This window comes from Ursus maritimus, unplaced genomic scaffold (genome assembly GCF_017311325.1).
Source record: "Ursus maritimus isolate PB19 unplaced genomic scaffold, ASM1731132v1 scaffold_5, whole genome shotgun sequence".
Classification (NCBI taxonomy): Eukaryota; Metazoa; Chordata; class Mammalia; order Carnivora; family Ursidae; genus Ursus; species Ursus maritimus.
In genome coordinates, this window is record NW_024426663.1 from 50,364,376 (window position 1) to 50,386,949 (window position 22,574).

Sequence of the window (22,574 nt, forward strand, 5' to 3'; positions counted from 1 at the left end):
AGCTGGAGGGAGAGTGAAGCACATGTCCTGAGGCTAGGGCAGGGGAAATTCCCAAATTCACATTTGGGCCTTTATCCAAAATAAACAGACATGGACTTGGGAAAAGAATAAATGTCCGTTCAGGATTCTCTTCAGTCCTTTATTTAAATACGTGAGATTAAAGGTTTAACAAAACAATGAAGCCCAGAATCTAATACCCAGCACAATGCATAGCATATGTTAGTTGGCTCGGTAAATATTGCTCGAATGAATGAATAAATGAGTTACTAAGAAATGTGTCACACCCCAACACATGTGTCCTCCAAACTCCAGGGAAAGTAGAACGTTTTCTGTAGGTTCCCCTCAAAGTCCCCCTCTTTCTCTTGTTGAAAGATGAACACCAAGAACACATCAGTCCCCTTCTAGGAACGGTCGAGAGCAGAGGCCAGGAACACCTCCTTTCCAGAATGTTTCTCCTGCACTTTTATACCCTGGAGGCAGCGAGAGCTAATTTTCAGGGACCTCCTTTGCCAACCCGGTGGAGCAATTAACACTGAGGCTTTTATTCTTGGCCTTTGGGGTTCTAGCCAGAACCCAGATAGAACATTCTATTAACATGGTGTTAAATATACTTCCATACATCCACACACATAGAGGCAAAAGCCCAAATATAGGGGGAAAAAGAATAAAAAGAGAAAAAAGAGAAAAGATGGCACCTGCCACCTGGAACGAGGCAGAGGGAGAGCATATAGATGGCGCCTGCAGGAAAAAGAAAGGAAACAAAAAAGAAAGGAAAAGGAAAAAAGAAAAAAAGCCTAGCATTAAAAAAATAAAATAAATAAATAAATAAATAAAAAAGCAGAAGCAGAGAGCGAGAGAAAGAAAGATGGCGCCCGCCAGGCTGAGGGAGGCGCCGGGAGAGCGGGAAGAGCGCGCGGTCGGCTGGCAGGTGTCTAGCTGGGTGCCTGCTGAGATGCTCGCCCCTCAGGCCCGCGCTGGAAGGTAGCGAACGAGCTCGGGTGCCACACAGTGTGGGCGCCTCTGCCTCAGGCCTCTGAGAGCCGCTGCTCAGGCCCGTGGGTCTGGTGGCCCTCGCGCCCTCGCTTTGCAAAGCTTGACGCTGTGGGGGAGGAGCTCTCAGGCGCGGCTCTTCCTAGTTGGGGCGCCTGCGGTGGGTGGGCTTCGAGCCCTGTGCTCCTCAGAGGGAGGCTCCAGGTTTTGACTTCCTTCCCGACTGTGGGTCACCTCGCCAGGGATGGGATTGATGGTAACGCTGTGTCCCAGCCTCTCCTGCCGGCTTTGACTAGCGGCACTTCAGGTGTGGCCCGGATGAGCTGATCCCAGGACCCTCCTCCGGGGCCATCTTGAACCCGAACCCCTCCCGTCTCCCTGTCCTTCTCTCTCTTCCTCTTCTTGAGCTGGGACGTCCATCTTCTCCTGCCTTAGGACATCGGAGTTCCTGGTTCGGGGGCCTTTGACTCTGGAACCCACACCAGAGGCCCCTCGGGGTCGCAGGGTTGGGACTCAGTTGGAATGACACCGGCCGCTTTCCCGCGTCTACAGCTTGCACTTGGCAGTTCGGGGGTCTTCTCGGCCTCCTTAACGAGGTGAGCCTATTCCTGTCATCAGTCTCCTCTTAAATGTGCCGTTGACCCTTGAACCGCACAGGTTCACTTATACATTGGATTTTTTTTTCCCCACACAGTAGGTGAATGTGTTTTATCTTCCTTTGATTTTCTAATGCTCTCTTTTCTCTACCTTATTGTGAGATACAGGATATAATACTTGAACAAAATACGTATTAATCAACGCTGTTATCAGTAAGGCTTCTGGTCAGTAGTAGGCTATTAGTCATTAAGTGTTTAGGGAGTCAAAGTTTTGTGTGGATTTGTGTTTGCACGGGTGCTCAGCACCCCTCACCTCCCGCCCCTGTTGGTCAAGGGTCAACTATATATATCTCCTATTGTTTCTGTTTCTCTGGAGAACTGTGGCTAATGCGCTGCCATAACAAATTAAGACAAATGTAGCGAATTAAAACAACACTCATTTATTATTATTATTATTTATTATCAAGCAGATCTGGCTGGGTTCTCTGCTTTGAGTCCCAAAAGGCCCGAATCAAGGTGTCAGCAGGGCGCATTCTCTCCCATAGCCTCCAGAGGAGAATCCATTTCCAGGCTCCCTCGTGTTGTTGACAGAATTTAGTTCCTTCCAGCTGCAGCCCTGAGTTCCTGTTTCCTTGCCGGCTCTTGCTGGGACCTGCCTCCTTGAGCTCCCTGGGCCCACTCCTCCTGCTTAGGTGGAGCCCGCTGGACCTCAGAATCCGTCCCATGCTGCGGCATCTCTCAGCCTCCTCTTCTGATCCTAAGGGCTCATGGAATTACATGAGGCCTGTCTGATAACGTAGGATAATCTCCCTATTGTAAAGGCAACTGATGATCAGCCTTTATTCCATTGCAAAGCCCTTTTGTCATGTTGGAGGGAAAGCCACAGACACCAAAACCCTGCCTCCTAAGATGTGGCACATGTTCCCTTAGAGAACGTGTGTAGCAGTTTATGCTGCCTCGAGTGTTATATGAGATTTCCCTTTTCCTCACTCTCCCCAGGCATCGGTCTTATTATGAAACTAATGAACACCACAATAACAAACTTCACCTTTGGTAGGTGAAAGGGCATCTCAGGATTTCTTGAATTGCGTTTCTTAGATTATAAACGAAGTGGGATTTTAAAGCCCATCAATGCAGTTACGCAGAGATCCGTATGGACAGCGGGGCTGTTGTGGTGGCAGTGTAATGTGGTGATTTCTCTGCCCCGCAGCCTGGAACGGAGGAGGAGCAGCTGGGAATTGTAGCAGGAAGCCAGAGCAGATGTGTAGCCACCGAATCAATCAGAAAGAGATCGCCATCGATGGTGAGTTCGCTGGAACCATTGCTGGTGTGTGTTTCGACACAAACCACACAAACCCCTGTCTTTTTGTTTTAGTATCTTGTGCCAAATGTGCCATAACATACTTCACAGATTATTTATTTCTCATTAAAAAAAAATGATGCCAGATTCAGGTTGCTTTCAAAACAAAAAAATGTGAGAACCAAAAAATTTAAACTGCTTGGTGATGTTTGAAGAAAAACATATTGAGAAGCCAGAGCACAGCGGGGCTTCCTGATGGCCTGTCATAAACTTGGTAAGATAAATAAATGCATTGAAGCAAAGTCCTGTCTTTCGTACATGCAGTTAATTTCATGAAAAAAATTGTGCTGCATGTTGATAGTCAATTCACAGAGAATAGGAAACTACATATGGATTTGGATTTTATCTATATATGTAGTTCGGGAAGCTTTTGGCTCAAATGACCTGGTTTAAGTAACCTAAAGCCGATGAATAGAAAGCCCTTCCTTGGGCTTTGTTTGTATGGACAAAGGGAATGGAAAACTTGGCCAAGGCTGTTATATTAAACTGTGCTGATAAATTGTCTGAAATATCAGAACAAGGTTCACCGCATGGCAACAGTATATACACTTTGCCTATTAACAACCCCACAGTTTGCATTATTGTAACTAATTCATGCATAGACCATATTCATTTGACTCATTAATTTGACTTTGCTTAGAAAAAAGGTAACAGAAAAGTGTATACAATGATGGTTAATCTTGTGGGGGTGGGTAGTGAGTGTAACGGTACTTCTAGAATGCATGTAATGTTCTTTTTCCAGAATTGAGTACCAGTTATACATATATATTCAGTTTGTGGACCTGTGTACTTCAGTATTTATGATATATATACTTTCTTGAACTTAAATATATTTTAAAAAGAAGGGTGCATGGCACTGGTGGGAGATTAAGTTTGAGAACTTTTTTAAGATGTGGCAAAATCTTTAAAAATAACAAGTTGTCATAGAGAGTAGTTGCATCAATTCCAGAGATTACAAAACCGTGGTCTGTGTGCCATATTCAAACCCAAAGATGTTTGGCCTATGGGTTTAAATGAAAAGTAAATTAATTGTGAACCATTAAAAATGGCAGTGATTTACATCAAAATTTAGATTACGGGTTTCCTTTGAAATGTTAGCAGCCCTTGTAGCCCTGGGTTATGTTGCCACATGGCAATGATCTGCTAGAACAAAGGAAAAGCTGCCTCCTGGACACAAGACCAGAGCTTTCCACTTTGCCACAGTCTCCAGCTTTCCCTGCGGTCTGACACAACTTGTGACCTCTTATTGCCTGTCAGTCAATCTGGTTGAATGTGCAGGTGCTGATATTTTGCTGGAAAATTGTAATGGGCCATACAGACCCAGATGTTGTGTAGCTTTTTGATGTGAAGTGAGATTTTGTTGACAAAGAACACGGCAAGGGATGGATTTGGTCATTAAATGGTTAACCACATCCAGGAGGATAGTGTGAGTGGAGAATCTGAGTCTCCAGATCTGTCTCATTTATGCTTTGTAGATAGAGACAAGGCCTTCCTCGCAACTCTCCGTCCATATGTTCTGAAGACCGCTAGGTGCTGCTTTTGAACTAAAATCATAGGGATGAATTCCAAATGAACCCAATGCATATGTTTGGAACAGCCATAAAAATAGATTTTCAGGTTGCAGCTGTGGTCCTCTTATTAATCACATCTCCAGTCATGGGGATGTAAGCCTCACTTAAAAATGAAGCGAGGCAAGTCTTGGAATTGCTGTTTATGCGGGAGCAGTCCTGAGCTGCTTGCCCACACAGATGACTTAGAAGGGGCAAACTGAACCGGGATGACTGTGAAAAGAGCGTCTTAGGGAAACCAGCTGCAGACCCCTGCCTTGCCCGTGGGAAGCAGGGAGCCCAGGCATGCAACCTGAGAATACTTAGGGATCCTGCGTGTCACCAACACCAGAAAAGTAGTTACAGTCTCCAGAGTGTGAAGATGACCACACACGTGTTGGCCATCGCTGTTCTTGCCGTGACTGTTTCCCAACAGTGTTTCTCGCTGATGTGTGAACAGGTCCCAGTCGCTGTCTCATTTACAGAGAGGGTGGCTATTAGAATTTAGCAGATGCCGGCAGCTGTGACTGGAAAAGTTCTCGAGTCCTGCGAGTCTCAGGATTTGTCTTCGTCTGCTAGCTATTTTAGAGCTGGTGACATTTTCAAAAGGCCATCCACATGGCATTGGTGTTCCTGTCCTGTCTTGGTTTTGAAATTCTGTGAATTTTACAGGTGTTTTTAGTTTTGGAGCGTACCTAGATTTTTAGTTCTAGACTGGGCCTTCTGTCGATGGCTCTGGGTATTACAAAATGGGAATGGCCAGTAATACACGGGAACAGAATTCCATCTAGTCATTTGGGTCCACTGAGAGTCCTCAATGAGGGGAACAGAGAAGAGGCTTCATCTAAATAAAACTCTTACAACTGGGGAGTTTTCATAGGGAAGCCCTGACACTAGGTTGTTTAGACACACGTACCCAGAGAATCAAGGCACTTGCCTGTAGTCACTGGAGCAGTTAGAAGCAGGAAGGAGACCAGAACTCCAAACCTGGAGTTAAACTGGGCTCCCTTTTACTGAGTAAAGTCGAGAACCAGAACAACCATCTGAATACTTTGGTCAAACAATGACATTTGGAGTGTGTTAACAAGATGACAAATATTTCTACAAAAAGTGAAGATTTCTATATATAAAAATTCAGGGGCGCCTGGGTGGCTCAGTCGTTAAGCGTCTGCCTTTGGCTCAGGGCGTGATCCCGGCGCTCTGGGATCGAGCCCCACATCAGGCTCCTCCACTGGGAGCCTGCTTCTTCCTCTCCCACTCCCCCTGCTTGTGTTCCCTCTCTCGCTGGCTGTCTCTCTCTCTCTGTCAAATGAATATATAAAATCTTAAAAAAAAAAAAAGAATTCAAATGTTTCCAAATAGCAAGTCTTTGGTGTCCAGTATACCGCAGCAATTGCTTTTTTTTTTCTTTCTTTCTGTTTTCATGTCCAGGTTAAGTGTGCATTCTTTGCATTCACCCAGCGCCAAAAACATCCTACCTCCACCCCGGTTAACAGTACTTTCTACCTTGTATGCAAATGATTTGTTTACTTGTCTGTGTCTCGCAAAGTTGTAAGCACCGAGGGCATGCAGCACAGTGGTGTGCAGAGCTGAGTTGTAGCTGCTCACAAAAACCAGTTGTGAGGTTCTTGAAACTTTGCAAGCCAGTTCACAAGTTGGCAGCTTGAAATCAACCATGGGGAAGTATTTACAACACAGAAATTGGCAGATGGTACAAATCAGGGCTCCCTCCACCTCTGCAGAACCCCTTTTCAACTTTTACCAGCATCCCTCTGGTCACCTTATTTATTTGTCTCACCATTATATCCTCGATCGTGTCTGGTACGTAGTAAGTGCTCAGTAAATGTTAGAGGAATGAATGATGCATAAATGAAAGGGTGAATGAATGAAGTTGTTTCTCAGTTCTTTTCCAGGCCTGATTTCCTATAATTCTTTGAACTCTAGAAGGGGCATTGCACGGGACTCTTAGCAAAGTTCAAGGGAGAAACCGGAAATCCTTGACTCTTGGGGACAAGGGCACCTGGAGTTAAATCCCCACTCTGTTGTCAGCAGTTATGAATTGCAAGGACATTATCTTTATTCTCTGAGCTTCTGGAATTTTTATCCTGTTCTATAAAAAAAGTATAAAAATACAACCTACAGTGGTAAATGAGGGTTTAAGATAATGTTGTATAAGGCACCAGCACATAAGCATACAAATACCTCTGTGCTGAATCACCTCCTTAGACTCATAGCTCAATTATCATGCACGTTTTCCTGCAGTCCCAAGACATTTCCCATCACATATTCAGCCTTACAATCTCCTAAGCACCTATGATCATCCAAAATTCTTTGTTTAGTTATTTATTATTTTTATTTATTGTTATTTATTGTGAGTCTTTTGTCAGGACGGTAAGTTTCAGTCCTTACCTCTCTGATTTGCTGCTGTGTCTCCAGTGCCTTGAGTGGTGCCTGACACACATAGTAACCCTCAAAAAATTTTCCTTAAATGAATAAATGAGTAAACAAACAGATGAATGAACGGTATTCTTATTTATTAGGTGATTGTCTACAGCAGGGGTCAGAAACTGCAGTTCACAGACCAAATTCAGACTGCCACCTGTTTTTGAAAAATAAGTTTTGTTGGGATATAGCCATGGTCATTCACTCTGCTATGGTGGCTTGTACACTAAAGGGCAAAGTTGATTAATTGCAGCAGAGACTATGTGGTCTGTAAAGCCAAAAAGACATATGTACTATCTGGCCATTTATAGTAAAAGAAAAAGGCACAATTTTGCTGGACTCTGATCTATAAGATCGTCTCTGAAAGGTACTAATTTAAAGCTCAGAAAATTGAGAAATTTTTCTCAGCATCGCTAAATAAATTGGTGGTGACAGAGCAGGGAAATGGGTCTCAGGGCACTAAAGCATAATGTCCTAAGTAAGATCTAAGATGAGGAAAGCATCAACCATCTCCCTACTCCAAGCGAAATGTCTCAGCTCTCCCAAACAGATGCATATCTGTATTGTTTCAGCATATCTCAGTGGAGAGCTCTCTGAGTCTGGACGATGATTATATTTTTCCATAGGTTTTTTTTTTTTTTTTTATGCTGGTACCAAAGGAAAATACGGAGAGCTTCCAAAAGAGAGGGTGAAGTTTGAGATGGGAGCAACATTGCAAAAACATGCCGGCAGAGCTCCAAACTCTCATCATGACAGCAGTATCTAATTATTACAGTAGACTTTGAGAAACCTGATATTATGCAAACAAACTCCAGCTGCATTTTATGACTGCGCATACAATTTTTATAAAAAAAATTTTTAAACCCTTTTTATATGGAAAAAATAATCCTTCTCTTACAGTATTTAGAATTAACCAAAGATACAGTATAATAGAGTCTAATAACTTAATTCAGTACAAATGTTGAAGCGCATTGAAATGCTCTTTGAGATAAAGAAAGAATTCTGTCCTTTGTGTGTGTGACAGAGCAGTATTTTCTGCTGCTTGCTCTTTGGTGGCAGTCAGATGGCTGCAGAATCTGTTACACCTGGGTGGCAGTCGTGGGGAGGGTCCTGCGTTTCAGGGCAGCAATGAATGGTTTGAAAGTTGAGGCATGAGGAGTTAGCCAGATAAGGAAAGGTTGAAGTTCCAGGCAGTGGGGACATCCTTTGCTAAGGCTGGAGCAATGTGGAGGGAAGCCTGTGAAAATGCTACAAATAGAGACCGAGGCAGAGAGAGTTGATGTTATCGAGCACTGACTTGGTACCGGGCATATTGTAAGGACTGTGCATGTATTAACTCATCTAATCCACACAACCAACCTATGAGGTGGGTACTATTATTATCCTCATTTTAGAGGTCAGGAAAATAGAGACAAAAAATAATGAAGAAAAAGCCCACCAAAACCTCATCCAATGTCATACAGTTAATGAGTGGCAGAGCTTGAATTTCAGCCCATGAATCTGGCTTGAGAAATTACACTCTCAACCCACAGGACTTGCTGAGGTTTGATAGTTGTGGTCCTTGAGAGCTTCCTTGTGTGCGACTCTCGGACGAATCTACGGACAAACGAGTAGAATTAATAAATAAATTGAGCAATATGACTGGATAAAAGCTCAGTATACATAATTAATTGTATTCTTCTACACCAGAAAAAAGCAAATCAAAGACGAAAGTTAAAAAAATTCCCGTCGTCAAGCGCACTAAAGTTGCTTTCTGAGTTGTCAGGAAAGACAGAGAGAGTGAAGAAACCTCTTGAAGTATCCTGGGTCCTCCCTGAGTCTGTCCGAGCTTTTCCCCACAGCGGGGAGTAGGAGTGGGAGGGACATAGAAAGAATGATTCTGAGATGTGCAGAAAACTGAAGTTGTGTCTGGAGAGTAAAGAGAACTCCCAGTGACCCCCCAAAGCTGGCACCCTGGCTGTAGAGCACAGTGAGATCTTTCATAGCGCAGAAAAGTGGTGGCTCAGCTCTAAAGCATAATGGAATATCTGGCATCAGCAAAGGCCCAGATTCAAGGCCTTGCTGAATGGAAAGTCTCAATCGCTTTCCTAGCACATGTGAACCAGTAGTGAGCTGAATCTAATTAAGGTGGCAACAAAGCTAGACCCACATTAACTACAGACTGGATTCCTCATCCCCCCTTATTGGGACATTTTCAGAAGGGATATGGACTTTTTTAGGAATTAATATTATTTCTGTTTCTACTATCTTTTAAAACATAAAAAATTTGAGACATGTATTAGAACAGTAAAATTCAATCCATGGTCAAAGGGAAAAAATACCCAGAAATAGAATAGTGTTGGCATTATCAAACTGGAACTTTAAAATAATTATGATCTATATGTTAAAGGATAAATTGATCAAAAAATAGAGGACCAGACATATCTAATAAGGGGCTATATATCCAAAATATACATAGAACTGATATAACTCAACACCAAAAAAACCCAAACAGTCCAATTTAAAAATTGGCAAAAGACTTGAAGACATTTCTCCAAAGAAGGCAACCAGATGGCCAACAGACACATGAAAAGACGCTCGACATCACTCCTCATCAGGGAAATGCAAATCAAAACCATATCATCTCACACCTGCCAGAATGGTTAAAATAAAAGACACAAGAAACAACAGGTATTGGAGAGGATGCGGAGAAGAAAGAACCCTTGTGCACAGTTGGTGGGAATGCAAAACAGAGCAACCACTGTGAAAAACAGTATGGGGGTTCCTCAGAAAATTAAAAATAGAGTTACCATATGAGCTGGTAATTGCTCTACTGGTGTTCACCCAAAGAATATGAAAACATTAATTTGAAAATATATATATACTCCTATGTTTATTTCAGCACTATTTATAATACCCAAATTACGGAAGCAGCCCAAGTGTCCATCTGTTGATGAATGGATAAAGAAGATGTGGTATATATATATGTGTATGGAATATATATATATATATTATATATGTATATATATAATATATATATTTGTATAATGTATATATGATACAGTGTAAGTTATAATGTATAATGGAATATTACTTGGCCATAAAAAATAATTAAATTTGCCATTTGCAATGACATGGATGGAGTATTATGCTAAGTGAAATAAGTCAGTCAGAGAAAGACAAATACCATATGATTTCACTCATATGTGGAATTTCAGAAACAAATGAACAAAATAAAAAAGAGACAAACAAAAAACCAGACTCTTAACTATAGAGAACAAACTGATGGTGACCAGAGGGAAGGTGGGTGGGGTGACAGGTGAAATAGGTGAAGTGGATTAAGAGCACATTTATTGTGATGAGCTCTGAGTGATGTACAGAATTCTTGAATCACTACTTTGTATAACTGAGGCTAATCTAACACTGTATGCTAATTATACTGGAATTAAAATTTTTAAAAATACCTCTAGAAAGAAATTTAGAGAAATAAAACTCCATTTTATAAAAAAATGGAGGACCAGAGTTATATAGTGTTCATGAAGTAGATGACTAAATATTATAAAGATGTAAATTCTCCCCAAATTTTTCAATAGATTTAATTCAACAGCAAATCAAAATACCAGCAGGCATCACAACAGACCAATAGTCTGATAGAATAGAATCCAAAAAAGACCCACACATATGTAGACATGTAGTTTATGACAACAAAACTCTCAGACACTGATAGAGAAGGTGTAGTTTAGTTCAGCCTTTTAGTAAAACAGTTTAGCATTATCTAGTGAAGCTGAAGTTATCTTTATTCTATGAAGTAACAATTTCCACTTACAGGTTTATTCTTAGGGTTGCGAGATTTAGCAATATAAAAATACAGCATACAAGTTAAATTTGTATTTCAGATAAAGAATAAATCTGTAGTATTGTTACGCTTCATACAATATTTGGGACATACTTATAGCAAAAAAAAATTACTGTTTATCTGAAACTTGAATATAACTAGATGTCCTTTATCTTATCTGGCAATGCTAAATAAAGTCCTCAGAAATGTGTGCACAGATACACCAGGAGGTATGGACAAGGATGTTCATAGCATTTTTTGGAATCACCAAAGCCTGGAAACAGTCCAGTGTCCATTAGCAGTAGAATGGAGAAGTAAGTTGTGGTAGATTCACACAGTGGAATATTATGCCACCATGAAAAGACATGAACACTAGCTACACACAACAGTGTAAATGAATCTTGTTACCATAATGTACAGCAAAAGAAACCAGAGACTATAAGCATCTACTCTGTAATTTCATTTACAGGCACTTCAAAAAAGGAGGGGAAAAGACAAAGTGGCGTTTAGGAAGGTATGCTTAGGTGGTAAATTACAAAAAGATTTTCATGGAAGTCAAGGTAGTGGTTTAAGTGGAAGGAGGTCATCTTCGAGAGGGCTTAATGGAGGTTTCTACAGTGCTGGCGGTATTCTGGTGTTTGCCCTGGATGGTGGTTACGTAGGTAGTTCATTTTAGGCAGATTAAAATTAAGGAGTAAAAATATAAAACCTACCTAGCTACCTCTTTTTGGAATAAGTGCTTTGTAGTTCTGCCCCTTCTCTATCCTGAAATAAAACTCATGCATAATATAACTTATTTATACATATAATATTAAAAATAGCAAGAAATTACAATGTCATAAGTACAATAAAAGAAGAAATAAAGGTAATTTATTAGGAAGCACTGTGCATTTTATTTTATTTTTTTTTATTTTTATTTTTTTAAAGATTTTATTTATTTATTTGACAGAGATAGAGACAGCCAGCGAGAGAGGGAACACAAGCAGGAGGAGTGGGAGAGGAAGAAGCAGGCTCATAGTGGAGGAGCCTGATGTGGGGCTCGATCCCGGAACGCCAGGATCACGCCCTGAGCCGAAGGCAGGTGCCTAACCACTGTGCCACCCAGGCGCCCCAGCACTGTGCATTTTAGTATGCATCGTCTTCAGGCCTATCCTCACTTGACATAAGGAAAGAGTTAGATGCTTACCCTGGTATACTGAATCACCATGCGTATGACGGAGAAGTTGCATTGGTGACTCAAATACCATCATTGTTTGCTGAAAGCTGTTATTTTTCTAAAATGCAAACAGCTCTACATAAAGTTCTGGAGAAAGTAAAAAAGTGAAAAAAAATTTTTTTTCTCTTGCTTTCCCTGGTATTTGCATTGCTAGAAAATTGCTTTATAGCAAAACAGTGCAAAAATAAAAACCTTTAAATTTATATGGAAAAAAGCCTCTGTGATAAGTATAAATGAATTTCTCAGCTATAGGATTATCCTTTGGGAAGGTGAGAAACCATGCAGATCTTGGGAGAATTCTTCCTAATGCTGAATGGTTGAAATTGGCTGGATGTCCAGTTTCCATCCCCAACCTCCCCAAATGCAAGGGGTGACCCCCTATCAATGTGTAACCAAAACACCCACACAAATTTCCAAGCAATCTTTAAAGAACTGTATCACCTCTGTTCAGAACTATTGACCCAAGTCTTTGATATTGTGATAGTGTTAGAACCACCAGGGTTGCTACAGAATTAGACTCTGAAGTTTCTCTAAACAGCTTTGGTTTATTTCATTTCTGAAAAAAATTCATGAAACAACAGCAAAACACACACAAATAAACTATGAAGTAAATAAACCATCTAGAGCTTAATCTGGTGGCCTTAGCATTCACTTAGAGAACTCAACCCTCAGTGTGCATTTCAACTTTTTTAATGCCGAGAAAATGAGGAGGGAGGGAGACATAGATTGTACTGAACAGTAGGTAAGGTCAAGACCATTTTTTTAGGGCATGCAAAGAAATGACACAGCCCGCGCAGTGCCATCTCGAACCAGCCAGTGCCTAGTCAGATTTCTCCTTTTCTGATGTTCTTGTCAGAGTCTCAGTCGGTTCTCACCTTTTTTCTGGAGGCAGCAGTCTTAGGGTCAACACCCATCCAACTACCAGTGGGTCAGAAGTTCCACTTCTTACGGGTGTCCTGATGGCTTCTAACATGGAACAGAAAGTGGAAGCATGATGGGTTCTAGATCTAGCCTGTAGCCAACAAGCAGGACTTTTAGGATTTCTGGTAAGAAATGTTATTAGTGTTTAATCCTTTGGAAAGTCTGTTACTTATTCCGCAGACACTCTGAGCTGGAATTTGCCGCCCCTGACTATAATAAGTGGTACAGGTGACTCTTAAACAATGCGGACATTAGGGTGCCAATCCCTGGCGCAGTTGAAAATCTGCATATAACTTTTTACTCCCTCCAAATTTAACCACTGATAGCTTATACAGTTGACAAACCTTGCTAACATGAATAGCTGATTAATACGTATTTTGTAAGTTTCGTACGTATTATATACTGTATTCTTACAATAAAAGCAGCTAGAGAGAGGAAAATGCTATTTAAGAAATGAAAATATATTTATAGTACTGTACCGTATTTATTGGAAAAAAATCTGCGAATAAGTGGACCTGCATAGCTCAAACCCGTGTTGTTGAAGGGTCACCTCTAGTTAGAGGTATGCTTGATTTGAGGAGAGTGGGTCCTGAGAGGTTGTGGTATTTGGTGGAGGAGGAGGGTAGGAGGAATGGAGATGGAAAAAGAAATGGAGTTACTTCCTAGCATGTGAGCTTCTGGTTTATTTTTATGATCCAAGGTTTCTCTGTTGGATTATAAGTGCTTGGAAGAAGTTTTGCTTTTTCTTCCTTTGGAGAGAATGAGTTCAGAGGTTCTGTCTCATATTTCTAAGTAAAACAAAATGTTACCTTTACCAAATGCTTTCTGAAATTTCTTACATTGTATACAAGTTGCAGTTATATACCGGATTGTCAGTTTCCTGCTTGCAGTGTCTGCTCCATTTTAACAGCCCCCTTGCTAGCTGGATACGATTTGCTGAATGTATAAACTAATGAACAGAATGACCTTCAGGCATTGCAAAAACTGGGAGTACATCCATTTGGCAATTGAAGGACAAAGTGTAATTTCTGAGATTGCTACCTAAGGGACAATTTAAAACAGAAATTTACATTTTGTTATTCCTTTTATAGCCATTAATGTGAAGAATAACATCATTCTTCCATCCCATAGATTTTTAATGAGCATCTATTATGTGTCAGGTATTGTACTGGGCCCGGAGAATATGAGATGAAAAAGACTGACTGAGTCCCTTATCCCCCCGTGGAACCTGTAGTCCAGTGAATATTTGGTGCAGGATACAAGAACCTGTCTTTATATTTCCTTTATAACAATGATTTTAAAAATGGATGGCCAGTGCCCAGGTCATGTGGACTTCTACCTGTTTTGTTGATCTACAAGCTGAGTCTTTTGAGGTAGCCCTTATTAAGAACTTGGAGCCCTTATTAAGAACTGCATGCATTTTTTAATCTGGCTCAAACCCAAATCCGGGTCTCCCTTAGTTTCCCACCTTGGTTTTATATGTGCTGACCTGACAAGTAACATATTTTTCCATTATCAGATGCTCATATCTCAATCTGTCTCTGCCCCTCATTGCCCACCTTTCGCTGGCAAGCATAAACCCACCTAGAAGAAAGGATTTGAAGGGGGATGGCTTTAAAACACAAATAATCCCCAAGGAATATAACTACCTTCATGATCAATGAACACTGATATCCTTGTGACCACCTAAGTCCCCAAACCTTGAAATAGTATTTCACTGCTTTACTGACACCTGGACACTGAATCATGGAGTTGGGGGGGGAACTTCAGGATCATAAGGATGACAAAGAGTGGTCTGAGGGTCACCTACATCCCAATCACTGGAGGAGTTTGTCACAGATAAAGCGATCAGCATCTGATTCCGACAGTCTGCACTTTGTAGATGCTCCCAGGAGCTCTTTAGGGGGCCTTCCCTTTATGAATGGGAGTGCTGAAGTGACTTCTCACACAGCAAGTTATTGTAGAGGCTGAGTCAGAGTGTCTGAACCCCAGCCTGGGGCTCTTTTTTCAGTGTGGCAGTGAAGTGCCAAAGTAAAACATATCAAGTTCTTCCCTTTCCCTATACCCCTTCCTCTATTTGTGTCTTAAGGTAGAATAAGTAGTGATTATAAAGGATAAGAGGAACTCTATCCTTTTTACTAGCATGTGCCAAATATTTTTTCTCTGATGAAGTCCATATGAAATTTAAATTCTGCATATTTCCTTCCCAGACAAGAGGCCACCCTGTGCTCCACATCTCTACCAGTCTCCACGCTAGAATCTGGAAGGAGATCTTCTCATCCGCCCTAGCTATAAACTGAATAGGGCAGCTACTAGCTGTGGGTGGTTTATGGGCCATGGATTGGCCATGTCTTTGGGATTGCGAAGACTTCCCAGATAGGTTGTGGCCTCTCCTGTCTTCTCTTGCCTCTGTCCACACCAGCACATGAATGCTTGGAGTGGAAATAGTTGGCAGCCAAGGCTGATACATTTCCTTCCACAGTCCCATTTCTATGCTTCATAGAGACAGATATTGGCTGGGAACCAAGCTACTAAAAAATAGAACCTTATGCCTAAAAGATCAAAAGCTACCAGAACTTGGGGTAATTATAAGACTACATAGAGCTAAGGCACGTTGACCAAGAAACAAGGTCTACTATAAAAAGAAAAAGAAAATGGCCCGGCAGTGAGAATGAGGAGTGCTAAGGTCAACAGCTCCAGCGCTCACTGATTCCATGTGTCACTGCCGAGACAGTTGAATCCTTCGCAGCCCTGCCCCTGTGGGATTCATGGGGGTGCTGTCTCAAAGAGCCTGTCTAAAGAGAAATGAACTATTCACTTGCAGGGCTGGGGCTGCTCAAGGCATGAGGAGCTCTACCTACAGGCAATCAGTACGTGTCCACAAGGACAGGGATCTGATGGAGGCAGGGGATGAGATATATTGTCAACTTGCTCATGGGTCGGGGATTGGTATACCTTTTGTATAAGGGCAGTTGTTTTGTTCCAGGTTGGAACTAGATTCCTGTTTTAATACATTTAATACTAAGACGTGCTAGGCTAATTGTATATATTGTAGAAATGCTGGAAATGGATTTATGTTACTAAGATAGCATACTGATTATTGTTTTTGTTTGTTTGTTTTTTGTTTTTTGGTGAAGAAGAGTAGCCTTTCCTCTCTTAATTAGATTAACTACAGTAATCATCATCATCATTAACATTTATTTAGCACTTACCAGGTATAAGAAGTACTTTACTTTGATTATCTAATTTGATCCTCGTAACCATTGTATGAGGAGAATAGAATAATTATCCTCATTTTGTAGAGGAGAAAAGTGAGGCACAAAATGTTTAATTCACCAAGTTACATATTCAGTAAGTGGAAAAGTTGGGAATCCAACTCAGATAGTCAGAGTCCAAAGCCCATGTTCTTAATCTAGTACACATTATTGCTTCCCTAAATCTACTGTTAATGTGTGCGAAATAGTGGTGGGTTGAATTCTGTTCATTTGATCTTCATTCATTCTTTCATTCATTCAGTAAGGATTATGTAAGTACCAATTCAATGTGAGACCTTGGGCTTTGTTAGGAAGGTGAATAGGACAGTGTCTGCCCTCAAGGATCTCACTTTTGTTTTTATTTTGTTTTGTTTTTTTAAGATTTTACTTCTTTATTTGAGAGACAGAGCATGAGCATGAGCAGGTGGGACGATGTAGGGGGAGAAGCAGATCCCCCCCCCCCCCCGCTGCTTAGCAGGGAGCTCGATGCAGGGCTCTATCCCAAGACCCTAAGATCATGACCTGAGCGGAAGGCAGATGCTTAAAGGACTGATCCACCCAGGCTCCCCAAGGATCTCAGTTTGTGAGAAGAAGACATGCATCAAAATAGATTATTATAAATGGAATGTGATTCTATAATAAGCGTAGTTACAGGGTGTTTGGTGAGGACAGAGAGAGAGTCAGGGAAGGCATCCTGGAGGAAGCCATTTTCAATCTAGATTCTGAAGATGAGGAGAAATTTGCTGAGGAGAGTTGGGTTTGGGGGGAAGAAGCAGCCCGGGCAAGGAGAAGTTTCATCAAGCACCACTGCACACAAGGTGCTGTTGTGCTGGCTTTTGTGGGGGCACAGAGACCAGTTTCCTACTCTTCAAGAGATAAAATCAAGGGTGGGAGTTGCATCAACAAATAAAGAATAAAAAGTATGTTCACAGGACGATACAAACAAAACTCTCTGGAAGTGTAGGGGGAAGGAGAGCTTATTTCCAACTCTGAGAGAAGGAGGGGGAAGCTGTCGGCTTTTTCATGAGGACCGATTTGAATTCGGCTTAGAAAGATGAGTTTTTCGAAATACAGGAGTAGAGGAGTGACAGCGGGTAGGCTATTTAGGGAACAAACAATCTGGTCTAGATGGAGTGGAGCTGCATGGAGTTTGGTAAGGAGAGTGGAGGGGCACGGTGCCAAAGCTTGCAAGACCTGCAACGCCACGTGAAGAGTTTTGGAAGAGCATTGATGAAGTGTGGGCCCTCTTTTCATGCAGAGGTATTGCTAGGGAAGCTAGAGTTTGTCTTAGATCACTCATTTCCAACCCTGCTTTTAGCTACAGAACCTTCCTTTCAAGCAGTCTAAGAGAAAGCCCTACGCATAAAAGAGTCAAGAATGGGGCCACTCTGGTTGGCTTGGGGCTGAAGGGGCTCAGGATCCAGATTGCTTCAGCATCCACCTCGGGTTCTGTGCAATACAACTTAAAATCATCCTATAAATGAGAGGTCTGAGCCTGGAGAACAGCCCCATTCCTAGGCTGAACTCTTAGACTACTGTCAGGCACACTAGTATCGTTTCTGGCAATAAGGCAACACCAGTGGTAGGTTTGGCCATTGGTACTGATCTGATTTGTACAGAAGACAACCACTCACAGCTGATCAGGGATTAGGGAAGCTGGAAGTCCAACCACATAGATATCCACATGGCTGAAATGAGGCACTTGTGTGTAGCTCTTCGATGCTTGAGTCTGTCTCCTACTAAGTGGAATCCTGGGGGCTTGAAGGAGTTAACACAACTTCGGAATTACCTCTCCCTTTCCCACAGAGCAACTTGCCCACTGGGAGAATCTGGCTGCATGCTGAGGATTCACTGCCAGAAAGTGAAATGAAAGACTTCACTGGATGTATGCACCTGGATACCCTCGGGAGAGAGGAGTGAGGGAAGGGATATTTCATTTTCAGAGTTTCCAAAAGCATATCCCAACAGGTCAGGCTGCAAGGAGAAACAATGATCCTGAAAGAAATAAGCCAGAAGAGGTCCATGACTGTCAAATAGAAGATCCCCAAGAGAGTGGGTCAGGTAAAATACAGGATACTCAGTTAAACTTGAATTTCTGATGAACGACAAAAAACTTTTTAGTATCAGTATGTCTCATATGTTGCATGGGACATACTTATACAAAAAAAAATCTTTTGTTTGACATTCCAATTTAACTGGGTGCTCTATATTTCTGTTTGCTACATCTGGCAACCCTACACTCCAGCTGCCTCCCCCACAGAGATATTCCCCCTCTCTGTCCAGCCTGGAGGAGAATTGCAGCCCAGTTTTTGGTACAGGGGCTCACTCCAAACCCCATAAACATGAGCTCAAGCTTCTCCACACCACAATGGCAGATGGCTCATCCAGCCAAGGGAAATGGGCTGCACCCTCCAGAGCCTCCATGCTTCCCCCAGCATGTTCCTTTTGAAGTCCAGGCAGATTGGTCAGAGGCCAGAAAGGGGGTTCACAGGGTACGGGATTATAGAGGCCTACTGCCTGATGAATAAATGTTTACAATAACCACATTCCCTCCTTGACTAGCTGGGGAGTTTCCATCAGAGCTGCGTTGCCATTAGGCAAGCTGTTTGCTTTTTTGTTAGAACTAAATTATTGGTGCATTGCTGCTGCAAACAGAAAACATCTGTGGAGAGCCCACAAACAGGAAACTTTGGAGGGGAAAGGGGGAAAAACTCACATTGCCTGCTGACCCTCTTTATGCATGTTTGAAAAGGAAGAATGTAAGTTAAATCAACAACCTTAAGTACAAGTATAAGCTAGGATCAGAGCGTGACAAAGACTGAGTGGCACTGAGCAGGGTTTTGTGCCATAGTTCCTTTTTTCTCTAGGCGGGCACGTTGAAGCCGCTAACCAGCGGCTTCTGCTAGCTCTGATTTCCCAAGGAAGGTGTTAGCTGCCTAAATAATCTTCCTGTTGTACCTGATACGCAGGTGCAGCTACGGCGGAGGGATGCCATTGTAAATTATAGATGGTCTGTTTCAATGGAGCTTCCAAACGCATATCATTCTGAGTCACTGCCAACTAGAGTAAAGCAAGAAAAAGAATATTCATGAGAAGTTTCCCACAGAGGAAGCCTTTGACCTTCACATGTATAGGTGATGGGGATGCCTTTCAGTGTTCTGCTGTCCTCTGTGCTAGAAGGTTGAGAACTTTTTTAAGAATTGACGTATGCTGGTTTAGAAACAGTGAGGTCCAGGAACAGAAGAGATATGGCTAGAGAAGGGAAACGGGTAAAAAATTTACTCTCCATCTTTTCCCTGAGAGAAGGAAGAGGAGGAGGTGGAGGAAGGACGAGATGTAGCGGGAGGGAAGGGAGAAAGGGAGAAGCAGAGAGAGACACAGCCGTATTCCTTGGTTCAGAGCCAGCTTGCATACTTCTCAGGATTTATATGCCTAGGGGGCTGTATAACTCATCCAGAGGATCTGGTCCTCTGTGATTTCTTTAATGACCTAGATTAAGGAAAAAGTTAATTCAACTTGATTAAATTACCAGTGGAATATAAAGGTTAGAAACAAGAGTAACCCCAAGTAATCTTAGGAATGTGTCCCAGATAGGTGGTGAGGATAATTTGAGGTTATGGCTTCTGCTTGGCAGTGAAATAGAAAAAAAGAAAAAAAAACTTGGAAATGAACAGTTAGCACAGAAACAATAGTAAAACAAGGAACAAAATGGTAATGAGTACATACCTATAATAATTAAGTGTAAATGGACTAAATGCTCCAATAAAGACACAGGGTGACTGAATGGATAAAAAAGCAAGACTCGTCTATATGCTGCCTACAAGAGGTACGTTGGGCTTTAGGTACGTTGGACCTAAAGACACATGCAGACTGAAAATGAAAGGATGGGGGGACACCTGGGTGGCTCAGTTTAGTGTACAACTCTTGATTTCAGCTCAGGACATGATCCCAGGGTCATGGGTTTGAGCCCCATGTTCAGCGGGGAGTCTGCTGGAGATTCTCTCTCTCCCTCTCCCTCTGCTCCTACCCCCACTCTCCCTTTCTCTCAAATAAATAAATAATTAAAAAACAATAAAGTGAAGGGATGGAAAAACATTTACCATCCAAATGGAAGTAAAAAGAAAGCTGGGGTAGCAATACTTACATCAGACTAATAGACTTTAAAACAAAGACCGTAACAAGAGACAAAGAAGGACACTACAATCTGATAAAGGGAACAACCCAATAGGAGGATATACCAATTATAAATATCTATGCACCCAACATGGGGGCACCTGAATGCATAAAGCAATTATTAACAGACATAAAGGAAGAAATTGATAATAATACAAAATAGTAGAGGACTTTAACACTCCACTTACATGATGATAGATCATTGAGACAGAAAATCAGCAAGAAAAGATTTGCTCTGAATGACCCATCAGACCAATGGACTAACAAATATATATAGAATATTCCATCCCAAAACAGCAGAATACAGCTTATTTTCAAGTGCACATGGAATATTCTCTAGGATAGATCACATGTTAGTCCACAAAACTAGTCTCAGTAAGTTAAAAAATACTAAAATTGCATCATGCATTTTTTTTTTTACCACAATGGAATGAAACTAGAAATCAGTCACAAGAAAAAATCTGGAAAGAACACAGATACATGGGGGCTAAGTAACATGCTACAAAACAATGAATGGGTCAACCAAGAAGTCAAAGAGGAAATCAAAACATACATGGAGACAAATGAAAATGAAAACACAGGAGTCCAATATCGGCTGCAGCAGAAGCTGTTCTGAGAGGGAAGTTTACAGCAATCCAGGCCTACCTCAAGAAGCAAGAAAATCTGAAATGACCCAACCTAACACCTAGAGAAGCTTAGAAAAGAAGAACAAACAAAGCCCAAAGCCAGTGGAAGGAAGGAAACCATAAAGATCAGAACAGAAATAAATGAAGAAGAAAAAAAAGACAGTGGACCGTTAGCAATTCTGATATAAAGAGCAAAGGGTGAGATTTAGCCAAGGCATATGTCCACAGTCTTGCCATATCATTTGATTGATTAACCTGTGATCGGCAAAAATCAGTACATTAGAGTCCCCTGAGGAATATGTGAAAAAAGGGAAAGAAAAGAGCAGTAATTCCGGGCTCCACTCTCAAGTTGCAGTTGTGAAGGTAAATCTGGTGCAAGCAGTCCAGCAAGCCTCCTTCAAGAAACAATATTTACAGTGTGTCTGGCTAATTTTTGTCTCCAGGTTATCACGGAAGGCACTCTTCCTGGCTCCTGGCTCAAAGGAAAGCGAACCAATATGGTGTTTAAAAGTAGGAGCTTGGAAGGCACCTGGGTGGCTGTCGGTTAAGTGTCTGACTTTTGCTCAGGTCATGATCCCAGGGTCCTGGGATCGAGTTACGCGTCAGGCTCCTGGCTCAGTAGGGATCAGGCTCCTGGCTCAGTAGGGAGTCTGCTTGTCCCTCTGCCCCTCCCCTGGCTTGTACTCTCAAATCAATAAATACAATCTTTGAACAAACAAACTGAAAAGAGTAGGAGCTTGGGAGTCAGCCAAATTTCAGCTCCATTTCCAGAGTCTGACTTGTTCGATGGTATCTCTGGTAGTTACTTACCCGCTTCACCCCTCAGTCTGTTCATCTATAAATTCGGGATGTTATAATACATGCTACAGTACATTCTCCTCAGGAGATTACAAGGATAAAATAAGATGCTTTATGAAAGGATTTAGCAGAGTCCTTAGCCAAACAAATGTGAGCTGCTGCCCTCACTGTTACCACTATTATCATCGTCACCACGACTGCCACCATCAGTAATAATTTGTCTTTTTATTAGAGACATGGGGTGTGCCATGCAGTGAGCTTGTAATTTTTAATTTAATTTAGTTTTAATTTTATGTTGTTTTCATAATCAATGTACAGGGAAGATTATTCTTCCCATCCTACATATGACTACACAGAAGTTATATACCCTGATTCACGTCATTCAAGTAGGCCTGGAAGAGCTGTAACTCCCCTGTTGGTGGGAATGTACAAGGGTGCAGCTGAGGAACAGAAGTTCCTCAAAAAATTAAAAATAGAACTACCAGGAGTGGGGCCACTGTGTCATATGATAGTTCTATTTTTAATTTTTTGAGGGACCTCCATACTGTTTTCCACAGTGGATGTATGTACCCATTTACATTCCCACTGATAGTGCACAAGGGTTCCCCTTTCTCCACATCCTTGCCAACATTTGTTATTTCTTGTCTTTTTGATGAGAGCCATCTAACAGGCATGAGGTGCTATCTCACTGTGGTTTAGATTTGTATCTCCCCGATGGCTAGTGGTGTTGAACACTCTTTCATGTAACTGTTGGCCATTTGTATGTCTTTAGAAAAATGTCTATTCACTTCCTTTACCCATTTTTAAATCAGGTTCTTTTTTTTTTTTTTTTTTTTT